The sequence below is a fragment of the Pleurodeles waltl genome, chromosome 11, assembly GCF_031143425.1.
Source record: "Pleurodeles waltl isolate 20211129_DDA chromosome 11, aPleWal1.hap1.20221129, whole genome shotgun sequence".
Classification (NCBI taxonomy): Eukaryota; Metazoa; Chordata; class Amphibia; order Caudata; family Salamandridae; genus Pleurodeles; species Pleurodeles waltl.
Window position 1 is genome coordinate 477,219,791 of NC_090450.1, and position 12,299 is coordinate 477,232,089.

A 12,299-nucleotide genomic window follows, 5' to 3' on the forward strand; every position below is an offset into this window, starting at 1 on the left:
ATAATACTTCTCGGCCATGAGCCCCCAGGTGAATTTTTAAGTCCTGATAGGTATGAAAATTAGTGTCAGGGTTAGCAAAAGGGATGAATGGGGAGATAGGTTTCTACGCCCCATCAGGAAGCTGGAGGTCCCACTCAGTTAATCTTACCTTTACATTGTAGAGACTCTAAATTACTTAAGAATTTGTTGACAATCAATTTAGAGGAAAAGGATACTCGAGACAAGGGACCAAAAGCGAGGCATTCCGAGAGACCAAGTGTATATCCCTACTTTCAATCAGTCTAAGGGGTTCAATGTCAGAAAAGCGTTTTAACAATTGGCATCTGCTAAAAAAGAGATACTTATCAAATAAAAGCATGAAGTCTAAAGTTAAGGTGTCCTCAGGGTAACAACCCTGTCCCCGTTTGATGGATTGCGGCCAAGTCTGGGCAGGCATGAGTCCTGAAGTTGCTCCAAAGGATTGTGCAGAGGGATTTAAGGATGGCCTAATTGGTTGAGAAATAGGCGGCTCACGAGCCGAAATTATGTCGACCATTTCAGGGTTGCCGATGGGTCAATGAGGTTCGGACATTGACTGGGAAACAGTAGATGTAAGGTGAGAGTGTAAAACTGGAACCTCCTGGCTTAAGGGATCTTGCCAGCCACATTGATATTCAGAGAATCATATCTTTCTCTGACCTTTTTTACAATGTTTCTGGATTGATTTTTTGGACCTTTTGACTTTTTCCCTTTTACGTATTGGAGTTTGTACTAGGGTACCCGAGATAGTGGTCAAGATATTTGCCTTTGGTCGAGCTTTGAAGATTGGAAACATGACAGACTGGACCTGAGTCTTTCTCTGATGAAAAGTCACTTAATACAAATCTAATGGAGTTGACTGGGCTCTCAAAGGGGGCGGAATTCAAAGGGGATAGTCCCACCTGCTGTGCACCAGCCTGAGATCAAAAGTCAGTACCCAGGGGTGTTTCGTTGTCTGCAATAATATGATGCAGTGCTAAAAGGTCATTACAATGTTGCATGAAAAATCCAGGATTTACTCCCTTGCCAGCTGTCATTTCTTTTAGAATGGCCATTACCAAATCAAAAATGCAGTCAGATCCTCCAACCAATTTTTCTAGAAAGTTCAAAATAGAAGATAAAAGACGCTTTAAGCTTAAGAGCGAAAAGGAGACCAAAACATTTTGATCAGGGTTACTGTTTAAAGGGTTAACGTTTAGACTCAGGTTGGGTGTCGCTGAAAGGTGAGAACATAGTGAGGAATCGTTGGAGGGTGTGCTACTTAAAAGCCGCAAACCCGTGGATGGAAGTAAAGGAGATGGCGGGGGAGATTTTGCTTCCTGGTGGGACCCATATCTTTGAAGGAGTTCTAAATTGAGATCAGGGAGGGTGAAGTCGACAAGAAGATTTTCTGGGCCAGTGCGTGAAAAAGGAGCGTCAATGTCAAGTTCAAGAGATGAGATTTCCTTTACAAAGGCCAGGCTGGTTAAATCATGATTTAATGGAGGGGCTGTACTTGGAGAAGGCAAAGAAACTTTACAGAAAGCCAAAGGCTCAAGGATAAAGGAAGATGTGTGAGACGTGACTGGGCTCCCGTTTGGATCTGCCAGAACGTGAGGGAGGACTGATTCCTTGGGATAAGGACAAGAAAGAAGGGGTTCTTCTGATGGAGGAAAGACCTTGCAGTCTGGAAGACCAGGCTTTGAAGGATTAGAGGGCCTTCTCTTTGTCCCATAGGGAAAAGATTTGATTTCGGCACTTTAGGCCTAAAGTATTTGTGGCTTTATTACACAAAGGATTGGATTTTGTTTTGGAACAGGATCTCCCCGGAAGCAATCGCCCGGATCTAAAAAAATTTGCAGCCATTGTGCCCCACGATACAATGTTGGGTGTTTCACTTGTTTTAAAATGGAGAATGTTCTGTTAGATGATGAGAACTTCCAAAGATAATTAGAGCAGAGGGGGTGGCCAGAGAATAATGGGGGTAGTGATATAGGAGATCAACAGTACATTGTTTGCTCCCGCGGCATCCCTGCAACCTCTCTGGGCGCCCTGTTCTGTTGGATGATGAGGCTTTCCAAAGATGATTAGAGCAAAGAGGGTGACCATATGAGAGGAAAGAATAATTGTAGTGATGTTTAAGAAGACCAACAGTACCTTGTAGCTCCTGTGGCATCTCTACAACCCCTCTGGGTGCCTGGTGACTCTACTCTTGCAAAGCAGGCCCAAAACGACAGTCGGGGTGAAAAAGCATCCGGGTCCCTCAGGGACACACCACTCAACCTGGCAGCCCGGACGGGGAAAGGGCGCCTGCCCCAACTCCCCGAAGATGAAGGATCAGTGAGCGCAGGCAGCAATTAAGGGGGCCAGCAGTGGGCAGGTGAATCCTATGGCGGGGCAATGAGCCAGCCCCCTGTGGGGGAGAAAGTACCAGGGGTCGCAGCCTGTACCACTCACAGCCTGCTACACCTGCAGCCTGCGGCCGTGCACTGTCCCAAGCTGTCACCGCTGGTGTCCTGCTGATGTCACCAATTCTTCTTTGTGGCTTCCGACCCAGTGGGTGGGTCCCGTTGCAAAAAGGAGGGGTCAGCCCCTGCACGTTGCATCCCAGCCCCCTCAGCGCCACACCACCAGCGCCTCTCCCGTGGTCTCCACAGCTCCTGAGCTGGTAGGTCCGAGGGGCTCCAATTTGCCGCGCTCAAGGTCGCGCATGGCGCCCCGTCACCAGTGCTTCCCCCGCAGCCTCTGTGGGTTCCTGGCGGTTTCCTTGCCCGCTCCTCAACGCAGCATAGCATGGCGTGGCATCAGGCGTCAGCAACTCGTCAGACTTGCGACTTCCCAGGAGATCCCGGGCCCAGTAGTCGAACACGCACACTGCCCCAGCAGAGAGCCAGCCAGACACTCACCCGTCTGGTCCAGCAGGTGCGGCCTTTTCACCACTTACTTCGGAAACAGCCATCAAAAGTGGGAGATATGGAAGGCCATTGCAAATAAGGTGCGGACGCTGGGGCTCCACAAGCGGCATGGCCTGCACTGTCAGAAGCGGTGGGAGGACCTGCATTGTGCTACCAGAAAATAGATCAAAATCCAAGTTGGGCTGTCCTTCCAGCTATCCAGGCTGGTGTGCCTCACCTTGGCCCCCCTGATGGCCCACATCCTTGCAGTGGATTAACCGGAGCTTGATTCCTCCTCCCACGGCAATTACTGTTGTGAGCTGACACATAGCTGCATGCAAAGAAAGGGACCGCCAGCATTTTCACAATGACATAAGGGGCAGTTTCTCAAAACATGCCCCAGGTCATGATTGGGTGATACGTGATGGTACGTCACTAATGTGTGTAGTGAATGTAGGCCTCCTTAGGGGTTACTATGGCAAACTGTACAATTGTGAAGCAGCTGATATATCAGACTTGACATTTCTAAGTTGGTGCTATGACAATTTTAGAATGTGCATCTGCACTGCAAGTTTGGATATTCTGTGCACAGCGATATTATTCCTTATCTGACACATGTTTGAATGCAGTTTCTCCAGCACACTTATGATACTTTATGTTGACAGACACTGGTCAAAAATGTGCATGTAAGCCAGTCTGTGATTGGCATCATTGATTTCTTTGTCTAACTGTATTGTAAGCAACAGACTGGAATGTGTCCACAATTGTGAGAGTTTTGTGCATTTTGTACGTTTTTGTGTCCTTGGTCCTGCACAGAGAGGATGTTAATGATGGAGAGCAATGTGATCTCGAAAGAGACATTTGCATGTGGAAGGCAACAACACATAGATGTTGTGGTGTCCCATTTTGGCCATTTTCCTTCCAAACATCTTACTCTTTGGGAGAAAGGAAACAATTTAGCTTTATACTGCAGTGGTTCAGAGATGTAGCCAGGCCTATGTGTTTACTCATGCTGTTGGCACCCTATCTCATGGAGTGAACTGCAAGTCTATGAGTAACAAAGGCATACTTGATGTGGGGGCATCTAAATCTAGAACCATTTACATTCTGCTGAGGCATAGGGGCTTTAGAGACCTGCATCACTTGAGCTTGGGGCAGAACAGGATCTTGGATCCTTGGCCTCAGCAGGTTCTGTGGCTGTTCTGGGTTACCTTGAACCCGACTATAGTTAACTCCCTAATTGGGGTTGAGGTGACATTCCCTCTTCCAATGCCCGAACCTGTTACAATAATGACAAGGTTTAGACTTCTTTAAAGTAGCCACATCAATCCAAGTACTCTGGTCAATGGGGAAGCCACAATCTTTACCCTATGGAGCACCATTTCCACCCTGTATCATAAGTCCTCCTTGCTGGTACACACCATCTTACACACTGCTAACATTTCCTGCAAGTGACTGATTCTGACCTTCCCTTTGTGCCACCTTCATCTGGACCAGGATGAACTTTTCCTTTAACCGCTTCTGTTTCATGTCCAATTCATCACTGCAACATTTTGCATCTGTCAAGATCTCATCAATCAACTTATTCTGCCAAAACATCAAATGCTGCTGAATCATCAAGCTAATTTCAGACAGCAATTTCTGTCACAGACCGGGACACAAAACTCCCCATATCCTTGCTCACTGGATTTTCCATCCCGCAATGCTGCTGGAACACTTGCAACAACCTCCCATAAAAAGCATCTCTGGCTTCTTTAGATTCTTGAGTGGTTCTGTCAACTTTGACCCAATCAATGTCCTTGCGGGCACCTTCCCTTTAAAAAATGTAACCACCTATTACTAATTCTCCATTATCACAGTGTGGCATAACATGAGTTATTGGTTTCCGTTGAGGCTCTTTTTCTGGCCACTTTATAGCCACTTTACATTCGGCCCACAAATCACTTAGTACCACAAGCGAAAACAAATGTCAGGGCACTCGTGAATCACAAATACATTTGTCCTTGTGTCCTTATTTTGGTGTCTTGTTCACAATCCTCAAACATAAAACCGACTAGAATAATCACAGATTATTTCAATTTATTCTTGGAATATGATGTCCATTACAGCAGCAGCCAACAGCCAACACGTGTTTCATCCTGTGAGAGGATTTGCTCTCATGGACTTCATCATGGCTTTCATAAGAATTACCAAGAAGAACAATCTAAATTAGTGTTTTCTTTGTCCTCCTCTTGAAACTTTTAAGCATTGATTCAATCACAGGAAAGTAATCCGATCAATCTCATTTGTGTCCCTAAGGGTGAGTGAGCACCAAATCTTTGTGTAGAGTAATAGAGAGGATAAGAGTCCCAGTATCTTGTGGCGTCAGTATGTATAAATATTAAGGCATCTCTGGCCTCTTTAGATTCTTGAGTGGTTCTGTCAACTTTGACCCAATCAATGTCCTTGCGGGCACCTTCCCTTTAAAAAATGTAGCCACCTGTTAATAATTCTCCATTATCACAGTGTAACATAACATGAGTTATTGGTTTCCGTTGAGGCTCTTTTTCTGGCCACTTTATAGCCACTTTACATTCGGTCCACAAATCACTTAGTACCACAATATCTGAAAGAGTATTCAAATCCACTCATAATACTTGAGAAATTTTAACAAATCGGTCAACTTGAGTATACCACAATACTGGGCTTTCCCTCAATTTTAGGAAATCATTTGTAAATGCAGCAAGCTCATCTCTACTCCAAGGTATGTAAATGTAATCTCTGCCAGTCACTTCTCTTAACTGGAAATTCTGAGCCCCCTCCTCGTCCAGTGAAGATGGAGGTGGCTCGCCCTTGTTCCCTGTGGTAAATACTACCTTAACCTTCTTCTGGTTTTTCTTTTTAGCCCGCCTGCCATCCTACTTATTTATCTCATTCCACTTCTATGTATTACTTATCAATTCCTTAATTTGCTATTTTATTCCTGGCATCCTCATACTTCTTATTGTTAACTTCATCAAAACACATGCAGTAACTCTTCTTTAAGGATTTTGTTCTATTTAGATCTGTTTTGTGCAATCAGGCCAATTCAGACAGCGTGTCATGAGTTTGCCCTGCACGTTTTGTAACATCCTTACACATGTATATGAGTTAATTTTTCAGGTAAGCATCTAAACAAGAAGGGTCAAGATTTCCAAGGTGTTAGGACAAAATATCAGAAAAAAATATTGTGATACAAAAATATTGTGTCAAGAATATTGGCATATATAAAATGTAATCAACAGGAATATCAAAGGTAAAAATATTGTTTTTAGTGTTGTTTTTAATATTGTTATAAAAAATAGGAATATGTCACAGTTTTTGGTGGGTCTAGTCAGGACTCTGGTTGGGACACCCCCAGTGGTCACAGAATACCTCCCAACGAAGTAGTGTACCAGAGCAGAAGAGCAGCTAAAGGCATACATGGGGAAAGGATAGCTATGGTAAAGCACAGACAACAGGAAAGTGAAGGCAGAGCAACCTTAGTGTGAACAAACAAGGAACGGATCAGTAATTGAGAAACACGCTGGGGTTATCACTAAGGTTGTACACAGGGTAGGGCTCAGAACTTCCCACAGCAACAGGGAAAGTCAATGCCTCTGTGGAGATCACTGTTACAGATAGTCACCCCACAAGCCCCATAGCAAGGAGGCAGCAGAAGGGATTCTGTCTCTGGACCCTTAGGGCACAAACAAGGATTGTACTTACATACACAGGACTAGCCCTTGTGGGTCCAGCTGCAAACACAGTGGCGATTCCTGGAAAACAGTAATAGCACACTGTCACTGTTAGGCACTAAAGACCACATACAACACTAGACAAAGGATGGGGGCTGGAATTGCCTCCTAGAAACCAGGAGCCAACCCCAATGCAAAGGAAAACACTTATACACAGGTGAGGAATGAAAGTACACTTACCAGACATGATAACCCAAGAGGAAACAGAAACAGAAGGAACAAACTAGGAGGCAAAGGCAGGAACAGGGAACAGGCTGAAGCAAAGGCAGGAACTGGAATGGAAAAACAAGGAGCAGGCTCTACCTGGAACAAGCAGGAACAGGACTGGGAACCAGAGAGCAGGCTCTGGCTAGAACAAGAAAGAACAGGACTGGAATACAGGGAGCTGGAACAAGCAGGAACAGGGCTGGGAAACAGAGAACAGTATCTAGCCGGAACAAGCAGGAACAGAACTGGCAAACAGAGAACAGGCTCTGGCTGAAACAAGCAAGAAAAGGACTGGGAAACAGAGAGCTGGAACAAGGAGGAACAGGGCTGGGAAACAGAAAGCATGCTCTGGCTGAAACAAACAGGAACAAGGCTAAGAAACAGGGAGCAGACTCTGGTTGGAACAAGCAGGAACAGGACCGGGAAAACAGAGAGCAGGTTCAAGCTGAAGCAGAACAGGAACAGGACTGAAACACAATCCAACAAGTGGTCTGGTACACAAAGGAATCGAACTCCAATGCACAAACGAGGAGCTTCAGGAAATGGCAGATTATAAGCAGTTCCAGGCAGCAGCAAGCCCAGGGTGGAGTCACATGGCTGGGCTGCACAAGAGAGGTCACAGGTGTGTGCAGTTTCAGACTCTCACAAGTCTTGGAGGAGAGAATCCAAGAAAAAGGAACAACCAGACTTTTCCCATAGGAAGCAAAGGACAGCAGATTACAGGTCTTACCGACTACCATACAGTGGGTTATGGAACCTGAAGTCCATGGGAGCAAATGTAGTTCTTCTATAGCATGCCATATTGAAAAGGGAAGCACACAGGAATCAGAAAAGGACTCTGGGTGAGTGTTAATGACGATTTCCAGGCTACAGATAGTGCTTTTACAGCGCCCCCTAGAGATGGGACGGCAGAGTCGTAACAGAATGTAGCAAATACGGTTGATTATAATATAGTTTGCAAGTGTTCATTAGTATGTGATTTACTGTAGTATGTTTGACTGTATATGTATATTATTTTTTTATTTGTTTTTAGTGAGATAATTTTCAAGTTATGAAATTATTAAAATTTGTATTTTGAGTTGTATTAATGTATATAATTAATTGTTGAACACTTTTATTTAGTACTGGGCATTGGGTTTTTAGGGCAGAAGAGTGGGGAGAATTTTAAAAAATAAGTCATTTACAATTTGGTTAATAATTTTAAAGTTATGCAAATTAATAATTTATCGTTTTTACATTTATTTTCTTATATTAATATTTTTAATAATTTTAATTTGATGTTAAAATACACATTAATAGCATTAAATGTTTTTTTAAAATAGGAAAAAATAATATCATAAATCAAATTTCAAAACCTTTTATATGCAAAATAGTACAAACATATAATTGTTTTGTTTTTAAATTTTAATGTATTTTTCTTTTACATTTTTTAAAATAAAAACATTATTTAAATATTTTCAAATTTATGTTTGTTAATTTCATATCATGATTTTATTTTCAGTTTATTGTTTAAAGTTTATTATGGGTGGTAAATATGTATTACTTATAATGGTAATTAAAATATTAATTTTAAATTTTAAATATGTATGTAACAGTTGTAGTTTACAATAGTGTGTTTTTTAGATAATATTTATCAAATGTAATATAAAAAATGTGTGAATATGGAGTATTGATTGTGTATATAAAATATTTTGGGGTCATTATGAGTTTGGTGGTCGGATGAGCCAACAGCCAAACTCACGGGGATGAGGTGGCCCTCAACCCGGCTGCCATGCCCCCGCCGTATTATGACGTTCCCACTGGGCTGACTGGTGGGAACAGTGCTATGGTATTGGTCTCGCCTCCCTTAAGGGTAGAATACCAGCACCCTCGAAATGAGCACTGTCTGCAAAGCAGACAGTGTGCATTCCGAGGGTGCTGGTCAAGGGGCCCCTTCATTACCCATGCCATGAGCATAGGCAATGCAGAGGCCCACTGTGGTCCCCTTCACTGTGCTGCCACCAGCCTTTTTATGTAGGGATCCCCGCCATGAAAAGGCTGCCAGATATTGGACTTGTGATTAGTGCAGTGGCGCTGAACTCAGCGCTGCCAGTGCTGACCATGACTCTGACCGCCGTAAGCCCGTCAGGAACCATGTTTCTGGAGGGCACAGCGGTGCAACTGCCAGGGTCATAATGTGGAGGTCAGACCAATTGGATTGCAGCAGTCCAACTGCCACCACGACATTGACGGTCCTAGGACTGCAATGTCGTAATCAGGCCCTTAATTTTTATTACCCTGTGTAAAATGTTTTATTATGAAGTGGATATTGAAAATTTCACACCTTTAGCATCCAACACCTTCTTCAAATAGTCTTAGATTGGCATGGGAATAGTAAATGCCACCCCTTTAGTGTCCAACACCTTCTTCCAATACGATTAGATTGGAGCGGGAACAGTAAATGTCAACCATTTAGTGTCCAACACATTACCCAAATTGGTTCAAATTAGAGTGGGAATAGTAAGTTCTACTCCTTTAGTGTCTAACGCCTTACCCAGATTGGTTTCACTGTTGGTTTAAATTGGATTTGGGATAGTAAATGTCACCCCCTAAGTGCCCAACAAATTCCGCAAATTGGTTTAGGTTGGAGTGGGAATAGTAAATGTCACCCCTTTATTGTCCAACAACTTCCTTAAATTTGTTTACATTGGAGTGGGAATAGTAAATGTTACCTCTTTAGTGTCCAACACCTACCCAGATATTGTTAGATTGGCCTGGGAATAATAAATGTCACCCCATTAATGTCCAATGCCTTCCCCAAACTGGTTAAATTGGAGTGGGAATAGTAAATGTCACCCGTTTAGTGCCCAAGTTCTTGCCCAAATTGGCTTAGCTTGAAGTGGGAATAGTATATGTCACCCCTCTAGTGTCCAACACCTTCTACCAATACAGTTGGACTGGGGTGGGAATAGGAAATGTCACCCCTTTAGTGGCTAACATTTTTAAAGTGATTTTTCTTGGAGTGTGATGATTTAATTTTATACTTTTATTCAAATCACATTAATTTTACTTTTATTTCTCAAGTAGAAATGCTTTTTGCTATTTAATTATTATTGTTGGTGATTAGAAATATAAAAAAATAGTATGCTTGTAACTAATAATATTATTAATTACTTTTTTGGATAAGAAAGACATGTCACATATTTTTCTAGCTTTATTCATGGTTTCAATTTGTACGTATTGCATATTTTTTACATGTTTAATCATTTATACTTCAAATAAAAAACAATTATATAAATGTAAGTAAAAACAAATTTTTCCATTATGTGTTTTAATAAAAAAGGAGAAGTATATTTATATACAATTGTATGTTGTACATTTTTAACTTCTACCTAACACATTTTTAACACTTCTTAACTTTTTCATATAAATATTTTCAACATTATGTTAACATGTTTTATAAGTATATATTAAATAATTGCATGGATTTTATACCATTATTTAGTTTATACTTTACATAGTTTTCATATTTTTATAACTTTGTTTGATGTGCTTTACCTTTTAAATATTTTTTACATTTTTTAAAAACATTTAATCAACATGTTTCCAATATTTCCCATTATTTCTATGGGGAGATTGCCTTTTTTAGCTTCATTTAGCAGACATTTCTTTAACCGCTGCCTTCTATTTTGTAATCTATTTGTCTTATTTTTAGTTTGTTTTTCCGAAAACCAGGTCATGTAAGATACTGCTGTTTGTCAGAACAGGTAAGTCATTTCTTTTACACATTTTTAAGGGTTTAGATGATAAAGGGGATTTGGGATGAAAGTGCAGAGGTTAGTTATTGTGCTGTCTGTGGGTTTGTGTATTTAGATATATTAATGTTAGTGGTTTTTATTAGTTTGTAGTTTTGCATTTTCGTACACTATTTAGGTAATGTTAAATTGTGTGATGTTAGTTATATTTTGATTATTGACTGTAATATAATTGTATTTTTGGTAATGTAATGTGTTTTGAGAGTGGGCATTTTTAACTTACTTTACAGGTTTTTGTTTACGACTATGTCCTATGGGCATTTGCAGTTTTTTTTAAAGAATTCACTGTTGGTTCATAATAAACCATTGTTTTTTACTTTGATTACCTTTTTTTCCAGGATTCCTGGAACGTTTCTTTTAAAACAAAAACCTGTTTGTAGGTTTTTTATGGATCCTAGATACTTTGGATTGCTTCTACAAATTTCTATTGCATTTGCTATATTTTGCATTTTGGGGGGGTACTTTGTGATCTTATTTACCTCACTTTCGGTGGAGTAATTTTGTTTTGCATAGATACAGAGCTGCAGAACAGTAAGTTTAATTTCTTTAATTTCCTTTGGGTGGGAAACGTGATATATGTCAAAATTATATGACAGTTATGTGGAATTGTTTGGTTTATGCATGTAATTATTTTATGTGACAGAGTTTGCTTTAAACTATTGTAGTTAGTGATGGATACGTTATTTTTTAATAATTGATATATAATTGTATTATTGGTTTTATTTACAATGGGATTCAAAATAATTGTGTGACTGAACTCATAATATTAAATTTGTTATATTTAAAAAAAGGTCTGGTATGTTGGTTTAGACTTTGTCATAGTTTTTGAGGACTTTGGTAGGTTACTATTTATTTGATAATATACTTTTGGATATGGTATCTAGGTAATCCACACCTTTGATATTTATGAAGAGTTTGACTTTAAATTGTAGAATATTGCACATTCTTTTGGTTTGTTTGCTAAGTTTAGGGGTAATTTGGCTAACAGATCGCTCCATTTGGAGTTCTTGGTAGCTTTGCTCTTTTTGTAATGCGTCTATAAATTTGTAGAGTGTAGGTTGAAGTCTGCCTAGTGTGGATTTTAAGGAGTTGGGCCATCCTTCCACTTCAGTTTGTTTTGGCTTCCTATGCAAGGTGCTGTCATAGACATTGTAACATGGTATTTGGAATTTGGGTTGGCATCTGTGTCTTAATCAATGTATTGTGCCAACACAAGTGTCTTCAAAATAGTCCATTGGTGACTAAGGAGCTCATTAGAAGTTTGGCGGATTGCGAAACTCACAGTGGCATCCCCCCTGCCCTATTATAAGGTTTCCACTGACCGGTGGAAACCTTGAAATAGAGCGTTCCCACCAGTCAGTCCAGCGGGATCAGTACTACGAGATAGTACTATCACGTGCTATCTCATAACACAGAGGGGGCCGATCAGCACCCTCGGAACGCATACTGCCTGTCAAAACATGGTCTTGGGCAGTGCAGGGCCACTCCTGTGGCCCCCTGCACTACCGTTCCACTAGCCTTTTTTAAGGCAGGGTCCCAGCCATGAAAAGGCTGTCGGAAAGGGGGGTTGTAATCAGCATGGTGGTGCTGAGTTCAGCGCTGGTATGGCTGATTATAAGCCCAACGATCATCATGCCATGGAAAACTATGTT

General features: G+C 41.2%; 1 protein-coding gene across 7 annotated transcripts in view; it reads right to left on the bottom strand.

The window, feature by feature from the left end:
- Positions 1-12,299, bottom strand: part of LOC138265795 (nuclear body protein SP140-like protein) — a 637,415-nt gene that overhangs the window by 491,372 nt on the left and 133,744 nt on the right. Inside the window, exon 3 of one of the 7 annotated variants that reach the window (XM_069213831.1) lies at positions 6,618-6,667. The exons of the other annotated variants lie outside the window; for them this stretch is intronic. The gene's annotated coding sequence lies outside the window, so the exon portion shown is untranslated. The remainder of the gene's footprint in view (positions 1-6,617; positions 6,668-12,299) is intronic. 7 annotated transcript variants of the gene reach the window in all.